The sequence below is a fragment of the Podarcis erhardii genome, assembly GCF_964252035.2.
Source record: "Podarcis erhardii genome assembly, chromosome: 8".
Taxonomy (NCBI): Eukaryota; Metazoa; Chordata; class Lepidosauria; order Squamata; family Lacertidae; genus Podarcis; species Podarcis erhardii.
Window position 1 is genome coordinate 61,293,178 of NC_138499.1, and position 16,418 is coordinate 61,309,595.

The following is a 16,418-nucleotide window of genomic DNA, read 5'->3' on the forward strand; positions in this document are numbered from 1 at the left end:
AGCCTTAGAATTTTGCTGCTGCTTCTTTTATTTCTGACTTTCTTTATATATGTTCAATTGACTTGCTTTTTAAAATGAAAGCTAAGAATCTGAATCTTTGGCTGGGGGTGGATGGGAAAGAATCAATGTGAAGATGAACTAGAAATTGTTCAAAATTCTATTTCAAAATGAATTTTATTCATCTTTAGTTCACCTGGAAATTAGGAGAATTGGTTTCAGATGTAGTTCAGATTTGTGCAACTGAACTAGTTCACTTTTGCATAGCAAGGCCTATATTTTCAAGTGACAGAAACAACTATGGAAGTGAAATTAACCAACCAACAAGAGAAAATAAAACCCTCCTTTGTATGCCAAGATTCATAACATTTCCCAGTGTTTTGAACAGGATAGTTCTCCCCTCCCCAATGCAAGACAGAGAGTATCAAGATTAACATTTCATGAGGCTAAACTCTTATTTGGCAAACTGAGCAGATGTTTGTTAACATTCAGCTATAATGGGTTCTTACAAAAATTACTCATTGACAGTTGTGATACATCCACATGACATTAAAAGCAAAAGATAGAACTCAGTTCTTATTAATTCAACATCTGATTAACTGAAGAGAGCAATAATGCTTCACAAAGTGTATATAGCTGTGCTATGCCAGAGTATGTAGTTTCAGTCTATAGAAGTGGTTTTCAAACTATACTCCGAGAAACCCCGAGGTTCCTGAAAAATATATCTAAAGGGAGACCAGCTTCATTTTAGAAAGAATTCTTTTGCATGTAGAAGATGGAAAGAAAGCTGAGTGCTAAGGGGTCCAAATTCAGTTCACATTGTGCCTCCTATAGCATGCCACAGAATTCAATGTCTGAGGGAGTCGCTGCAGAGGTTCTGCGACAAACAAATATGGAAACACATCCTGAAGACAGAACATGTGAAAGCCACTAGTCTATTAAGTCGCTTGTCCACACATTTGGTAATGGTGGTTCTTCATAATACACCACCGTATTAACTTACAACCAAGCAAAGGACGCATATTGTGGGACAGTGCAGTCAAACATAACTTATACATGAGTGCTAGTTAGCACTTGAAGGGTTTAAAAGAGCTGGATTCCTAGACTCAGCTAGGTCATGCCCCCTCTTTTCCTGCAAGAGAGGAAGTGAAGCCTTCTCTTACTGTTCCTCACTCCACTACTACACCACGTAACTGACCAATAAAGACGTGTCTAAGCAAGCCGCAAGCTTAGAGCAGGTGTTTGGAACTATCTTTCTGTATTTTCTACCCAAGATATTCTGCATGTGTTCTCCTTACTGTTGCTTGGATAAATGCACAAATCTGACCTTTGGAACGTTTTGTAAGTAAAGCATTTTAAACTTAACAGTGTGTGGCCTGTTCATTGCAAGAGAAGGAGAAAGTGGAAAATGTTGTATGGAACCAAGCAGAATAAAAGGGTCTAACAACCTATATCCTCACATTATGCTGCTGCCAAACTACTCTTTTATTGGGTGCTCTCTCCTGCTGGAGGGTGAATTTGGCCCGACATTGTTTAATTCAGGCACCCAGCTGATTATTTTATTACTGTATTTGTGCCATACATGTGGGTCACAAGATCATCCATTTTTCCTCCCACATACATATTTCCTATCATCCCATGTTCATCTTTAAAAGGATCAAGACATCTACTGTAATAAAGTCCACTATCTTCCATTTAAGTACATCAACTGTGTATAAAAATCTAAGTATTTTATAGATAGGTGAATGGCAAACAAAGCAAAATATAGGTTTTAGCCACAATAAAACTTGGTCTATTTTTTCAGGGCCATAGTTGATACTGATGCACTTTGGCACTCCTCTATTCATGACAGCTCATCTCGGCCATTCTAACAGCCCTGCTGTTCAGTCACCCCCTGCTGATTTCCTGTAATTGTTTTCTCACCTTCACACCCAAGAGCCCATGACTCTTGATTCCTTCTGCCGCCATAACTTTACCCCAGCCCTGGATGCACACAGTTATGTTCTTTTCTGATCACGTGGGTCACACACCTGGCCTCTGCGTGATTAGCTCCTCCATCCTTTCCTGCAGTTCTTTTGCAAACTTTATCTAATCTTTCCCAAAAAGCTGAGGTTGCAGGTCTGACCAAGAACTGTGCCCGAGAACCTGGACCCATGTAATATTCTGCAACAAAAGTGCTTCGCAACAGATATTAAATACGTTTTATGTTTTAAGAAAATCCAGGTCACACTCACCAGCAAAGAAGCTGGAGTAGGAACAAAATGAGCAGCAAAAAACGATGAAAAGCAGTGGTGGGGGTGGGGGAATCAAAGCTAAGTTCTCCATCTCCTCAAAAGAACAGCCTTAATCAGTCTCCTAAGAGTGAAAAGGTCAGGTGAGTTTCCTAATGGAGGGACTTCCAGCCTGGAAAATTCCAGTGAGAAGGCCCTGCTTTTCATACTCACCTACTGTACCTTTCTTTCAGTAAAGAAAGCAGGGCCTTCAACAAAACTGACCAGGTCAATTGTGTAAGCTCATATGGGAACAGCCAGATCCTTTCTGCGCCCAGAAAAGGACATGGAAGGCATACTAAGAAGGTCAAAGGCTCCTCTTCTGGGCACCATTGCTACCTGGGCATCCAAGACCACTTACCTGATCCTTAAGCATGTTTTCAACTCCATTCTGATCTGGCTGAAAAGTTACTCCAGTGAAATGTTTATGCCTCTCACACAGAGACTGCCATCTCCCATATCAATGACTCATACCATATACTTATAAATGCTTTTTTTCATTATTCCCATGACTACCGCAGAGGAAAGAGGCAAAGCATTAAAACTAGCCTTCAGCTTCCCAACACTGAAAAGTCAATACTGTTAAGTGGGAGTAAGTGTGGGCACAAACGGCCAGCGCTTTCATTTTTAGTTTGTAAAAAATAAGGCTGCATTGTGGTCGTGCCTCACTCTGATCACCGTTTCCTCCTTCCTCAAAAAGGCACAAAGGAACCTGCCTTACTTTGTCATCTCAAAAGCCATGTAAAGACCTCCGCAGTAATCTGGAAGCTTGCCTCCATTAAAAAGCGCCTTGATGCAACTTCAGTGGAATGAGAAGTGGAGCTAACTGAAGGGTATGGAACAAAAAATATTGTATAACATGAGGGCCAGGTTTTCTGAAAGCAAGGACACGTAGTGAGGAGGCAGAAACATGTGCAAGGCCATCCACTTGTCAGTGCCAAATCTTGCAGATATCAAAATCCAATGTCCCCAGAAAAAAGCTTAGAGCAAAAAGTTCTTTCTGTCAAGGTCTGAATTCTCTTGAGGGTAATAATACTCTGTTGAGGGTCACAAGACAATCGTGGGCAGAGTAAGAGCCAACAATGTGTGGAGACAGAGACAAAAGTGCTCTAGATTAACTAATCTGGACTAACAACCACCCTGCTTCAATTTTTCCACAGTGTGTACCTCAAATTAGAATTTCCAACCCTGTGTAGATTTTCTTAGAAGTATTTATTTAAATATAACATGAATATATATATCATAGTACAGTGGTACCTCGGTTTATGAACTTAATCCGTTCCAGAAGTCCGTTCTTAAACCGAAACAGTTCTTAAACTGAGGCACACTTTCCCTAACAAGGGCTCTCCCGCCGCTGGTTCGGCTTCCATTCTTAGACTGAGGTAAAGTTCGCAAACCAGGACACTACTTCCAGTTTTGCAGAGTTCTTAAACCGAATAGTTCGGAAACAGGCCTGTTCTTAAACCAAGGTACCAGTGTATACATATTTAAATATATGGTATAAATATATTATTTTAGACATAAACCCTACTTCATTTAGAATATATAAACCTGCCTTCTACTGACAGAATGAATTTCAATAGGGACAAATGTAAGGTTCTACATTTGTAAGGCAGGAGTAACCTGACAGACATATATAGGATGAGGGACACCTGGCTTGACTGCAGTAGATGTAAAAAAAGATCTAAGGATTTAGTAAACCACAAGCTTAACATGAATGTGATGCAGCAGAAAAAAAGCTAATGCAATTCTAAGATGCATCAACAGACATCTAGTGGCCAGCTCAAGGGAAGTAATAGTGCTGCTCTATTCGGCCTTGATTGGACCCCACCTGTACTTTGTCCAGTTCTGGACACCACAGTTTAAGGAGGATATTGACAAGCTAGAACACGTGCAGAGGAGGACAACCAAGATGATCAAGAGTCTGGAAACCAAGCCTTGTGAGGACCAGTTGAGGGGTTTGGTATGTTTAGCCTGGAAGAGAGAAGATTGAGAGGTGATATGACAGCAGTCTTCAAATACCTGAAGGGATGTCATGTGGAAGATGGAGAAAGCTTGTCTTCTGCAGCTCCAGAAGGCAAGATTTGAACCAATGGATTCAAATTACAAGAAAGGAAATTCCAATTAAACATTGGGAAGAACTTTCTGATGGTAAGAGCTGTTCAACAGTGAAACAGACTACATCAGAAGGTGGAGATTCCTAAACAGATGTTGGATGGCCACCTGCCAGGGATTCCTTAGTTGTGATTCTTGCATTGCAGGGGGTTGGTCTAAATGACCCTTGGGGTCCCTTCCAACTTTCCATCCTTCACGAGACCATTAGTCCATCAATCTCAGTACTGTCTATAGTAACTGGCAGTAGTTCTCCAGGATTTCAGATGGAGGTCTTTCCCACCCTTGTGAGTTTACTCTCCCAAGTAAGCATACAAGGGGTTTTTTTGGTCCAACACACCAATACAACTACTGTTCTAGAAAGCAAAAAGTAACAATGCTGATACAGTTAAAGATCCTGTTTACAGAAAAAGGACCCAAACAAAATAAAGGAATTTGGTTTCTCTAAACTTTGCATGTTACTCTGCTTATATGGTTCCTTCCTGCATTTCTTGGTTGTTTTTATTGTGGTCATTGGAGCTTCAGCTTAGGGTCCTAGTAATCACATGAAACTTGGAAGAGACCCCCCCACACCTTCTTTCTCTCTCTCTCTCTCTCTCTCTCTCTCTCTCTCTCTCACACACACACACACACACACACACACACACACAGCTATTCCCATGAAACCACAGAAATTGTGTGTATTGGAATATATAAAAACAAGCAAGTGTGCTCAAGTTTGGCAATGTTCAGCGATATCAATTTTGTATTATGTAGCTGGTAATGTGGTTTTTACTGTAAATATCTATATGGTGTGTAGATGGATGGATAGTTTTTTAATTCTATCTGTGTTTAATTGTTTTTAATGATTTTCCCTCCTATGTTTTAATTATTTTCTATCCGTAAGCCGCCTTGAGTCCCTGTCAGGGGAAAAGGCGGGGTATAAATTTAAAATGATTATTGTGATGATGATGATATCTTGCTAATGCAAGGCCCAGCTAATGTGCAACACAAAGACAATGAAAACTCAGAACAAAGTTATTTGTCACTGGCAGATAAGTAAACATTTGTAAATGCTGCAACCTTAACCCAGTGATTCAATAGCACTCAAAAATTGCATTTTTAGTAAGAGACAATATTTACGGTCAGAAACTCTAGTGTTCTACTCAATTTCAGCCAGTACAGATTAAGAGCTTGTTGTAGACAATGTTCTCCCAAAGATGCCAAAGTCCAATGCTCAGAGGCATATATACAGGACCAACCTAGCAACTTTATAAACTAGGTGAGCAAGCAATAGAGCAAACAGTAGAACTGGGTGGGTTTTTTAAGAAAAAATAACAAGGCTATCAACTTTCCTTTTTAAAAACAGAGCAAGTTTCCCTCGTGGTTGTAAAAGGTGAGGTGATGCAGACCATTTCAGGCATCCAGGCATGTCTTCCGGTTATCATGGTTACTCTGTGGCTCCCAGAAGCAATTCTTGTCTAGTCCTCCCAATGGTCTTCTGCCATGTTTGTTTGTTTGTTTGTTTGTTTGTTTGTTTGTTTGTTTGTATACCGCCCTATACCCATAGATCTCAGGGTGGTTCACAACCACATAAAATGACAATACCAAAGAAAGAAAAGAAAACCTATCCAGCTCTGATATATACAATTGGCAAACCTGATTCAGTTCTCCATTCCAGCTCATTTAACTTGACTGGGAACCAAGATCAGCACCTTTCGCATGCCACATAATATCAGCATGCTGTTTGCCAAGAAAGGGGCAGAGTTTCAGGTCTGAGTGTACTAAAGCCCTTAATGTATCTGCACCTTGTGGTTTAACACTGGTCACCATGTGGTTTGGTACCTACTGACTAACTCTGGCATCCTTCCACTGAAAACAAGGCTCCAGGAAACCAGAAGTTCATTCTGAGGTGAGGAGAAGACAAGACACTTCACTGCCCAAAGTAGTTAATGGGAAAACCCACTAAGTGACACATCCCCAAGAGCTCAGTTTAGAAATGAAGAACATAATGCTGGTCGTTCTGGAGACAGAGTAGAGAACCAGAGCTCCACTGACTCTAGCTACCAGATTATTAGAAGAACAGAAATGCACCACAAGTTTAAGAGCCCACTCTATTCAGAGCACCAAACAAAGGCAAACAAGCTCAGAGCAAGGAAGGTTTCACCTGATGAATAAAGACTTTGGGGGAAGCGATCACAGAAGTCATGCCCAGCTTTCTTTAGGTTGCTTGCAGAATAAAAAGGAGCTGAATCGGCAGTGAAAGAGGATGCTATCAGAAAACCTTTTGGATATGTTGTAAAGTGTAACTGGCAGAAACTTTGTCACATCATTTGCTCAAACTTTGCTCAAGCCACCCAGTGGAAACAGCCGCTCTTCATCACAACTCCAAACCCACAGCATTCAGCTTAAAAAGGGATTGCTGCCCAAGCAACATGACTTATGAGGGACGGTTGAAGGAGCTGGGTGTGTTTAGCCTGGAAAAGAGGAAACAGAGGAGATACAACAGCCATCTTCAAATATCTAAAGGGCTGTCACATGGAAGAGGGAACAAGCTTGTTTTCTCCTGCTCTGGAGGGGTAGGACTCGAACCAATGGCTTCAAGTTACAAGAAAGGAGATTCCGACTACACATCAGGCAGAACTTTCTGACAGTAAGAGGTGTTCGACAGTGGAAAGCCCTCCCTCAGGAGGTTGGGAGCTCTCCTTCCTTGGAGGTTTCTAAGCAGATGTTGGATGGCCATCTTTCATGGATGCTTTAGCCATGACCCTTGGGGTCCCTTCCAACTCTACAATTCTATGATTCCATGACTGCATTCACTCAGAGAGTCCTGTACAGGTGTCCAAGCTCAATATAAATGTACACATGGAAGACAAGATGGGGCTTACACCTGCAGATCCTGCCTCTGAACCTCAGGCACCGATACTAATTTATGTACAAAAGTCCAAACAAGCATACCTCCAATGCACATAGGCCAGGCTTCCTCAAACTCGGCCCTCCAGATGTTTCTGGCCTACAACTCCCATGACCCCAGTGGTCAGGGATGATGGGAATTGTAGTCTCAAAACATCTGTAGGGCTGAGTCTGAGGACCCTAACATAGACTATGAACACATATCCTGTACCCTGCAGGAAAGGAAAATAGGAATCATACATTCAGAACCTATGAGTGTAGACCTCCTGGTCCCTGCAGGTGTAAGTCCAGCAGGCACGATCTCTTCCCGTGTGTTGCATTTATTCCCAGTTTATCAGCTAAGGTGAATGTGGCATAAAGAAGAACAGAAATTCCACAATAGTAGATCCCCACAATCACAGATACTGAAGCCGCATCTTCAGAAACATATCTGGCACATATTAAGGCAGAGAAATCATACTACACCATTTCTTTAAACCTTCCAAGATATTTAACTGGAGTTCGGGGCATTGTAACTGACTTACACTCTGTGAAGCAAACTCTTAAAGCAACAGCCATTCACAGGAAAAGTGCAAGAGGCACTTCACACTAGGATGGTGGAACAAGACACTGTATCCAAAATTACTATAAATATGCAGACACATAAGCATGTGGCCTTCATTTTTTGCCTAGAATAGTAAAACTGCAGTAGGAACTAAAAATATGTATATTCTGTATGTTATTCCTGAAGTTTAAAAACAATTAGAGAAAACAAAAAAACTGTCTCTATAGTCAGACATAGTTCCACCATGCAAGGTATTTATGGAATTGTGCTGCAAATTACAGGACACAAACACAAAGTATGTATCTTTTCAAATAGATCCTCTCCTTAGCATCTTTCAGATCATCCTTTTATTTAAAGAACAGAATTGAAATTTCCATTAGGAGTGAACAAATTTAAAATGATCACTTGGTTTGAAATCATCTTAAAGACTTTTCAGTGTTTTCCCCACACAAGTGAGCATTTATTTCTGCAAAGCTATACTGATAAAACCAACATAGTTCACCACCCCTACCAAAGAAAGTGCATAAGTTACTGCTCTAACATTGGCATTTAATTTCTAAGAAATCCATTTTTGCCTCAGATGAACTACAGTGCTGGCTGTGTATGTTAAAAAAAAAAACCAAGTACCCAAAATGATTGGGTTTCACCTCTTTTTCCCCTTTAGGAACTGGAAAGGAAAATGACAGCCCTTACTTAATTGCCCCCGCTATAAAGAAATGCAGATCGTTCCAGCATACCTTGCCAAAAGAGAACAGGATTCGCTCCCAAACGTTTGACTTTTCAATAGCTTCGCTCACACTTCAGTGCCTCCAAGACATGTCACCGGCAGCAAAAGCTCAGACTCTGAAGAAACGCGTTTCATTTCTCGCCGCTTCCTTCCTTCTCCCAGCATCTGAAAGCTTCACACGTTATAGGTCTGGAGCAGGGCTCATCTCTCAACCGTCTCGTCGCTCCGAAGAATAATCTCCTCCCAGCTATTAAGAGCATGTTGCCATTATTTCTTAAAATGCACGTCGCGCACATATGCAGTAGCTGTAAGAAAGCTACACTTATTTTTACAGGAAGCTCAAGTCACAGCAACACTTCCTACTTCCAAGTCGCATTTCAAATGCAGGTGATTGTTTTTAACCCTCCAGGAACCCAGATGCTACATAGCACAACTTCCTTTGCTGTTAAAATGAACAACTTCTTGCTGAACTCCGAGTGGATAAACGCAGGAGAGTGATCGCCCCAACCTCCCAGTTTTAGGTGGGGCTAAATATTCAAATACAGATAGGTGCACGGTGCACCCAATATTGTTCATATGGCAGACAGCCACGTATAGCCAGCTCAGGATTGTTACCTTTCATTTCCAGCAGGCTCCTGTGCCTTTAACAGCTGCAGGATAGGCAGAAAAACAACAGCGGTGCCTTAAAGGTCTGCACCTGTTTAATTTCTGCTTGTCACAGATCTGTTTAAAGGTACAGGAACCAATCAGGGGGGAAAGGTGGCAACCCCATCCAGAGACAGGGGGGAAATGATTGATCTCGCACTTCAGATATATGATATTGTAGTAATATTTCTTAATACTTCTGTTTTAAGAATTGCATCAAAATCTGGGAACGGTAGGGGGGAAACTACTTTGGATAATGGCAAAAACTAGAGCACACTCCTAAAAATATGGCACTGGAGGGCAAATCTGGCTGTAACTGGAAAAGGGGTGGTGATATGTTATATGTACACACACACACACACACATTCTTCTTTGGCAATCACTTGTAGCTGAGTAAGATTAGCACGTTTCTCCCTTTCGTCCTGAGTTCAAGTGTCTTCAGAGTCCATTACACCTTTGGTAAAGGCTTTTCTCCAATTGGAGTGCTCGCAGGCCAGTGTTTCCCAATTGTCGGTGTTTATACTACTATATCACATAAGTTGTTTTTTTTTAAAAAAAAAAAAAAAACCCAGGGTGGGGAAATCTTTGTTTAGCATGAGGCAGCATTTCCCCATGGGCAACTTTGTGGAAACCAGATGGTAGTAGTTGGTGCAGCCAGAGGCAAAATTCAACCTACTTTACTATACAAAAGTAAGGATCAAATCAATTTTTTGTCTAGAATGTACAGCAAACTTCTCACCATCTTGTGCCGAATTGATGATAATTGCAAGTGGTGGAATAGCACAAGGCCAGATTGAAGGAGCTTTTTTGTGTCACCTATGACACTGTCTCAGAGGCTTGTCCTTTACAACCCCCGCTAGCTGCATACTCTAGTAAAAGGAGTCCAGGAGCCAGAAAGGGAAAGAGATTACAAGTTGTGCATGAAGGGGAATTCCTGAGGAATGTAGGTTGGGTTGTGAGGAGGTAGTTAAGGAGAAGAAAGAAAAAGAGAAGAGACAGTCTAAGGACTGACAAGGAAATGAATTCATGCTGAATGTATGTGCTGCATGAGGCCACTGGCATGGGGAGACAAGAGAGTGGTTTTTTTGGAAGGAATGAAGAAGATTAAGAAGTGGCGTGTTGTGTTACAACTCAGGGGTTCTATATGCAGTTTTTTTATATCCTTGCTTTGCTATCCGATACCTCCTGAAATATAAGATTCATTTCAGCTTGCTACCAGAAAAATCAAAATCAGTCTACTTTTTTTCAGGTATCAGTCTTGATCTGCAGACTTGAAGTTTTAATTATCCCCTTGAGCTAAACCATAATTAAGCTATCTTATGTAAGGTGTTCAGCTGTGAATATAGCCTATCAAACAGAATTTAATAAAACTCTTTTAAGAAGCTTCAGTGATAACATGGGCTCTTCAATATGGGAAGGAATGCAGCAGACCATGTCACCACAGGTATCTCTCATTCTCCCATACCAGAAACAAATACTGTACAGAAGTTACTGGTGGGTTTTTCCTCCTCTAAACATTTACTTCATCTGATATAGATAAATAAAATAATATAAGTAAAAATAGTTAAGATGAATGAAATGAACAATCCAATGTCGCTGAAGTCCACACAATGAAGAAAAGGAACGAACTTCTGAATGTACCGGTAGATAGCTCTGTTAGCTCTGAAGTAGCTCACCATAGCCCTTAAACAAATATATATTATGTGTCAAATGCCATCACTGACCACATGTGTTAAAACTGAGATCTGATAGGTGGGGGGGCATTGGACAATCTGTAAATATATGTCCCAAAAGGTTCAACAACTGAGCTTCTGGACTTCAAAGAGATTGATTCAGGCACCAGCTCAACCACATCAAGTAGCCTGACTAATCCATTTCACAAAATAGTTGTACAAATACTTGTTGTTGTATAGTCGTGTCCCACTCTTCATGACCCCATGGACCAGAGCACGCCAGGCACTCCTGTCTTCCACTGCCTCCTGCAGTTTGGTCAAACTCATGCTGGTAGCTTCGAGAACACTGTCCAGCCATCTCGTCCTCTGTCGTCCCCTTCTCCTTGTGCTCTCAATCTTTCCCAACATCAGGGTCTTTTCCAGGGAGTCTTCTCTTCTCATGAGGTGGCCAAAGTATTGGAGCCTCAGCTTCACGATCTGTCCTTCCAGTGGGCACTCAGGGCTGATTTCCTTAAGAATGGATAGGTTTGATCTTCTTGCAGTCCATGGGACTCTCAAGAGTCTCCTCCAGCACCATAATTCAAAAGCATCAATTCTTCGGCGATCAGCCTTCTTTATGGTCCAGCTTTCACTTCCATACATCACTACTGGGAAAACCATGGCTTTAACTATACGGACCTTTATTGGCAAGGTGATGTCTCTGCTTTTTAAGATGCTGTACAAATACTTAAGAACCTTTAAGCACTTTGTAGAAGTAAAGTGATTAACCCTGATTTAAGATAAGTCCATCCCTTGCAACCATTCACCCAGGTCATTCTGGGGGTGCTTGCCACATGATAGGTTAAAAAAAAAAAGAGCACAAAGTTGGTCTTGGGAGCAGCCTCATCCAATTTGGTTTTAGATGAATACATATATAATCCAACCAGCTAACTGTGTAATCCTATAAAGGTCAGTTCAGAAGTAAACTCCAATGTGATGTTCTACCAAACAGGGAGGTGTGTATAATATTGGGTTGCAGCCTAAGAAAAGATTAAAGAGAAGCCTTCTATTCAGGATTGTGTAATCAGGTCACATAGTTCTAAAGTGTAGATCTTACCAGACATATACTAGCTACAAATTGCTTAAGCCTTAAATATAGCATTTATTCCATCACTATATGGAAGCGTATGTCTTTCAGATGTATTTCAAACTGGTATAGCTAATGGTTTTGGAACATTTCAAGCCATGAATTAGAGCTGACCAAGAAAGGAAGGGTGTTAACATCCATCTTCAAAGAGATGGAATGCTTTCATACATCAAAAGCAGGTCAAACTGTATGCCTATTATCAAGAGGTATTTCACCAATTAAATATGTGCCTTACAAATGATTTATGAATTAAAAGGTACACAAATTTTGCATATGTATTCCTAAACCCCAATACAGGTGCCTCTTAGAGATCCTGAAATGCTGGGTAACTTGCAATTTATTGAACAAAAACCACCCTCATTGCATTATGTCTTTAGCTCTCTTCCAGTCTCACCATTAAGAGTCAAGCAAGCACACAAGGGGAGAAGGGACAACACACTAGCTCTGCCCTCCCACCTGGCTGCCATTCCCCTTCTCCAGTCCGCCTGCTTCAACAGGATGCCCTCCAGATATCTTGAACTATGGTTTCTATCAGCCCTGGCCTTAGTTCAAAGCATCTGGAGTCCCAAGCTGGCGAAGGCAGCTCCAAGTGGAGAGCAAACCTCTGCAGTAGGGTGTCTTCTCTATTCATTCCAAAACATATATACCGTATTTTTCACCCTATAGGACACACTTTTTCCCCTCCAAAAATGAAGGGGAAAAGTGTGTGCATCCTATGGGGCGAATGCAGGCTTTCGCTGAAGCCTGGAGAGCAAGAGGGGTCAGTGCGCATCGACTCCTCTTGCTCTCCAGGCTTCAGGAAGCTATCCGCAAGCCTTGGGAGCCCGGCGGGAGTGCACCCCGGGCTTTGGGCAGATGTCCGCAAGCCTTGGGAGCCCGCCGGAGTTCCCGCCGGGCTCGGAAGGCTTGCGGGCAGCAGCCTGTTCTGGGGGTTGGGGTCGGGGGAAGCTCGGACTTCCCCTGCCCCAGCCCCGTGACTTGGGGGGGGGGGAAATAATTTTTTTTCTTTATTTTCCCCCCAAAAAACTAGGTGTGCCCTATGGGCCGGTGCGCCCTATAGGGCAAAAAATACGGTAGGAGATATTACCCTCCTCAAGTTGGAGGGCAACAAAAACAGCAATGGGCAGTTCGTTCATCTCTGCTTCTCCTGCTCATCCTCCTCATGTGTTTATTTAATTATTTCTGAAGAAAGCTTCTGTGACATTTCAAGAAGACCTCCAAATCAAACACCCAGTTGCATACCTGTATTCAAAATATTGTTATTCTACACTTAACACAAGTCACATGGATATTTTTACATTGTACATAGCATGCACCACTAAAGAGATTTTGAAAACATTAAGCTGTTTAGAAATGGCTTTGAATAAAATAAATACATAAATAAAAATAAATAAACCCATGAAGAGGGATGTGTGATTCTTCTTTCCCCTCCCTCATGTGTTGACTGGAAACAGAGAACCCACCTGTGCATCACTGTATGTTTTCTCTCAGTGTGTGTGGTTTTTTTCAGTATTTTGCAAACAGAAAAAGGAGTGGCAGATTCACAGATTATGTGCCAACTTTCCACATGGTCACTGTAAGTTCTCAAAAGGACTTAAAACCTTTTCCTAGACACCATTGTAACTCATTCCAAAGCATTTCAGTTTCAGAAAGCACAATATGGAAGCATTTAGCATTTTGTTTTGTTTCAGATTTAGGGCAGCTAGTTATCTCTGTAAGGGTTGTACAAACAGCAGTACAATTAGGCTACAGTTCTAATTGTTCTTGGGAATAAGGGCAAATGAATACAGCAAAGCACACAGACGCAGAATCAATACCAGGGTTGGGCAGTTTAAATCGCAACAGGTTATTATATTATTAGCCATGTTCAGAAATTTGAATAGTCCTTAGATTACAGTGGTACCTCTGGTTACCTACTTAATTCATTCCGGAGGTCCGTTCTTAAACTGAAACTGTTCTTAACCTGAAGCACCACTTTAGCTAATGGGGCCTCCCACTGCTGCCATGCCGCCGCCACACAATTTCTGTTCTCATCCTGAAGCAAAGTTCTTAACTCAAGGTACTATTTCTGGGTTAGCGGAGTCTGTAACCTGAAGCATATGTAACCTGAAGCATATGTAACCCGAGGTACCACTGTATATGCCTATAACTTTCTGGCTTTGGCTGTGTGCCAAAAGTGATGCTATCTTTTTACAATTAATTACATGCCTTAATGACCTACCTAACGTTGCAACAATTCTAGGCAGTCAAGTTACATTGCACACATTGCACTGAAAACTGGAAGATCAGGAAGACAGAGTTGGGCAAACAGATCATTTTCACTGTAATAAAGAACAAACACACAGTCCTGTAATCAGGGGAGAGGAAATACTCTCAGATCACAGATGTCGGCTTCTTGGGACCAATGCCTTCAGATGTTTTTTGCTGCCCCTTTATTACAGCTCTCAAATTAAGTGAATTAAGCACGCGTCCCTTCACTTCAATGCTAGGGTGTAAAAATAGTTTCAAATTAAAATGCAGTAGAGTTCCCACTTGTTGCTTGCTCCATACTTCAGATTTAAATAGTACACATCTAAAAGGTAAAGGGACCCCGACCATTAGGTCCAGTCGTGGCCGACTCTGGGGTTGCAGCGCTCATCTCGCTTTATTGGCCAAGGGAGCCAGCGTACTGCTTCCAGGTCATGTGGCCAGCATGACTAAGCCGCTTCTGGCGAACCAAAGCAGTGCACAGAAATGCCGTTTACCTTCCCGCCAGAGTGGTACCTATTTATCTACTTGCACTTTGACGTGCTTTTGAACTGCTTGGTTGGCAGGAGCAGGGACCGAGCAACGGGAGCTCACCCCATCACAGGGATTCGAACCGCCGACCTTCTGATCGGCAAGTCCTAGGCTCTGTGGTTTAACCCACAGTGCCACCTACGTCCTACATACACATCTACACCTCTCTAAATGACATTACAGTATAACTTTATGCATGTTGCTGACCATATTTCAGTATGAACATTGATTTGATCCCAACTTTTAAATATTACTTCAGAATGTATCTCAAACTGTGTCAATTATTATATCTTGGCACAAACAGAACTAATATAAATGTAAGCCTGGATGACTCCTGCAAATTGTCACATATTGAAAAGAATTTTAGACAGACTAGGGACCCCTGATAATGTAACAGGACACAATAATCTTACACTATTAAGATACCCTATCCATCTGGTGCTATCCAGATGTTTTGGACTCCAACTCCCATGAGCCACCCCGGCCAATGACGAGGGATGATGGGGATTATATTTCAGTAGTACATCCAACTAGCAAAATACTCATCAGTAGGATGGACTGGGTGGGTATATTGAGGGGGTGTTCCTGTATGTTACAGAGCCTCCTGAGAAAGGTAGTTCAAAGGCGACCTACATCAGCCCCTTCATACAGCCTTCCAGAACCTGGTGCCATTCATGAAAACATTAATGTAAGCTATTTTGGAAGAGCCGAAATGTACTTTCTTGTGCAGTGCATTTCAGCTTCAGTACAAGTGAGTCATGGTGCTCTGACACTCAGCAGTTCTGTTTTTCAGCATTTGACAGCATAAATGTACAACCCCCCTCCACACACACAAAATAGCTACCAGGGAACAGCAAAACCTTGCCAATCTTTATTTCTGATATCTCATTTTCAAAAAATCTCATTACACTTATTTGTGGTACCTGACAATGAAAGCAAGACAACTCAATGTCAGAGATAGTAGATGGACTTCAGCTCAACTATAGGACTGTATTTGAGTGCAGTCCTTCATTCTTATTCTTCTTTTTTGGAATCTCAGCTGTTCACTTAATGGAGAATATAAAGGGCTGCTCCGGGAGGTATGGGCTGGATCTGACCCTGGTGAGCTCAGAAGCTAGGGAGAGAGGCAGGTTTTGCCCCATCTTAAATGTATTCCAGATCGCAATCTGTTTGATTTGTCCTGTTGAATTTTCTGGAAGTCATTGGAAAATTAGCATGGCAGCTCTTCTAAGGGTCAAGATGATGGCCTACTAACTGTGAAGCTTCCTTGCTATCTGGCTAGTTTACTAGTAGCTCCTTTGCCAGAAGCATTTGATACTGCCTTATGAGTTAAGTCATTGACCCAGTTCAGAAGATCTTCAAAGGTTCAGGCAAGTCTTTTCCCACCCAACCCAAAAAAGCCAAGGACTGAACCTGGGACCTTCTGCAAGAAAAGCATGTGCTGTGCTACTGAGCTACAGCCCTTGCCCATTTGCTTGGGTGGGAATGATACAGAGGCTCATTGCCCACTAAACATCTCCATAAGAACATAAAAAGAGCTGCTGGATCTGGCCAGAGGTCCTGCATCCTGTTTGCATAGTGGCCAATCAGATGCCTGTGGGAAACGTGCAAGCAGGACCCAAGCACAAGAGCACTCTCCCCTCCTGCAGTTTCT

General features: G+C 41.9%; 1 protein-coding gene across 4 annotated transcripts in view; it reads right to left on the reverse strand.

The window, feature by feature from the left end:
• The window catches only part of RNF144B (ring finger protein 144B), a 72,018-nt gene that overhangs the window by 38,639 nt on the left and 16,961 nt on the right, over positions 1-16,418 (reverse strand). The window contains exon 1 of one of the 4 annotated variants that reach the window (XM_081873463.1): positions 8,613-9,027. The exons of 2 other annotated variants lie outside the window; for them this stretch is intronic. The gene's annotated coding sequence lies outside the window, so the exon portion shown is untranslated. Of the gene's footprint in view, positions 1-8,552; positions 9,028-16,418 lie in introns of those variants that run through there. One more of the 4 variants, XM_081873460.1, reaches the window with a different exon arrangement.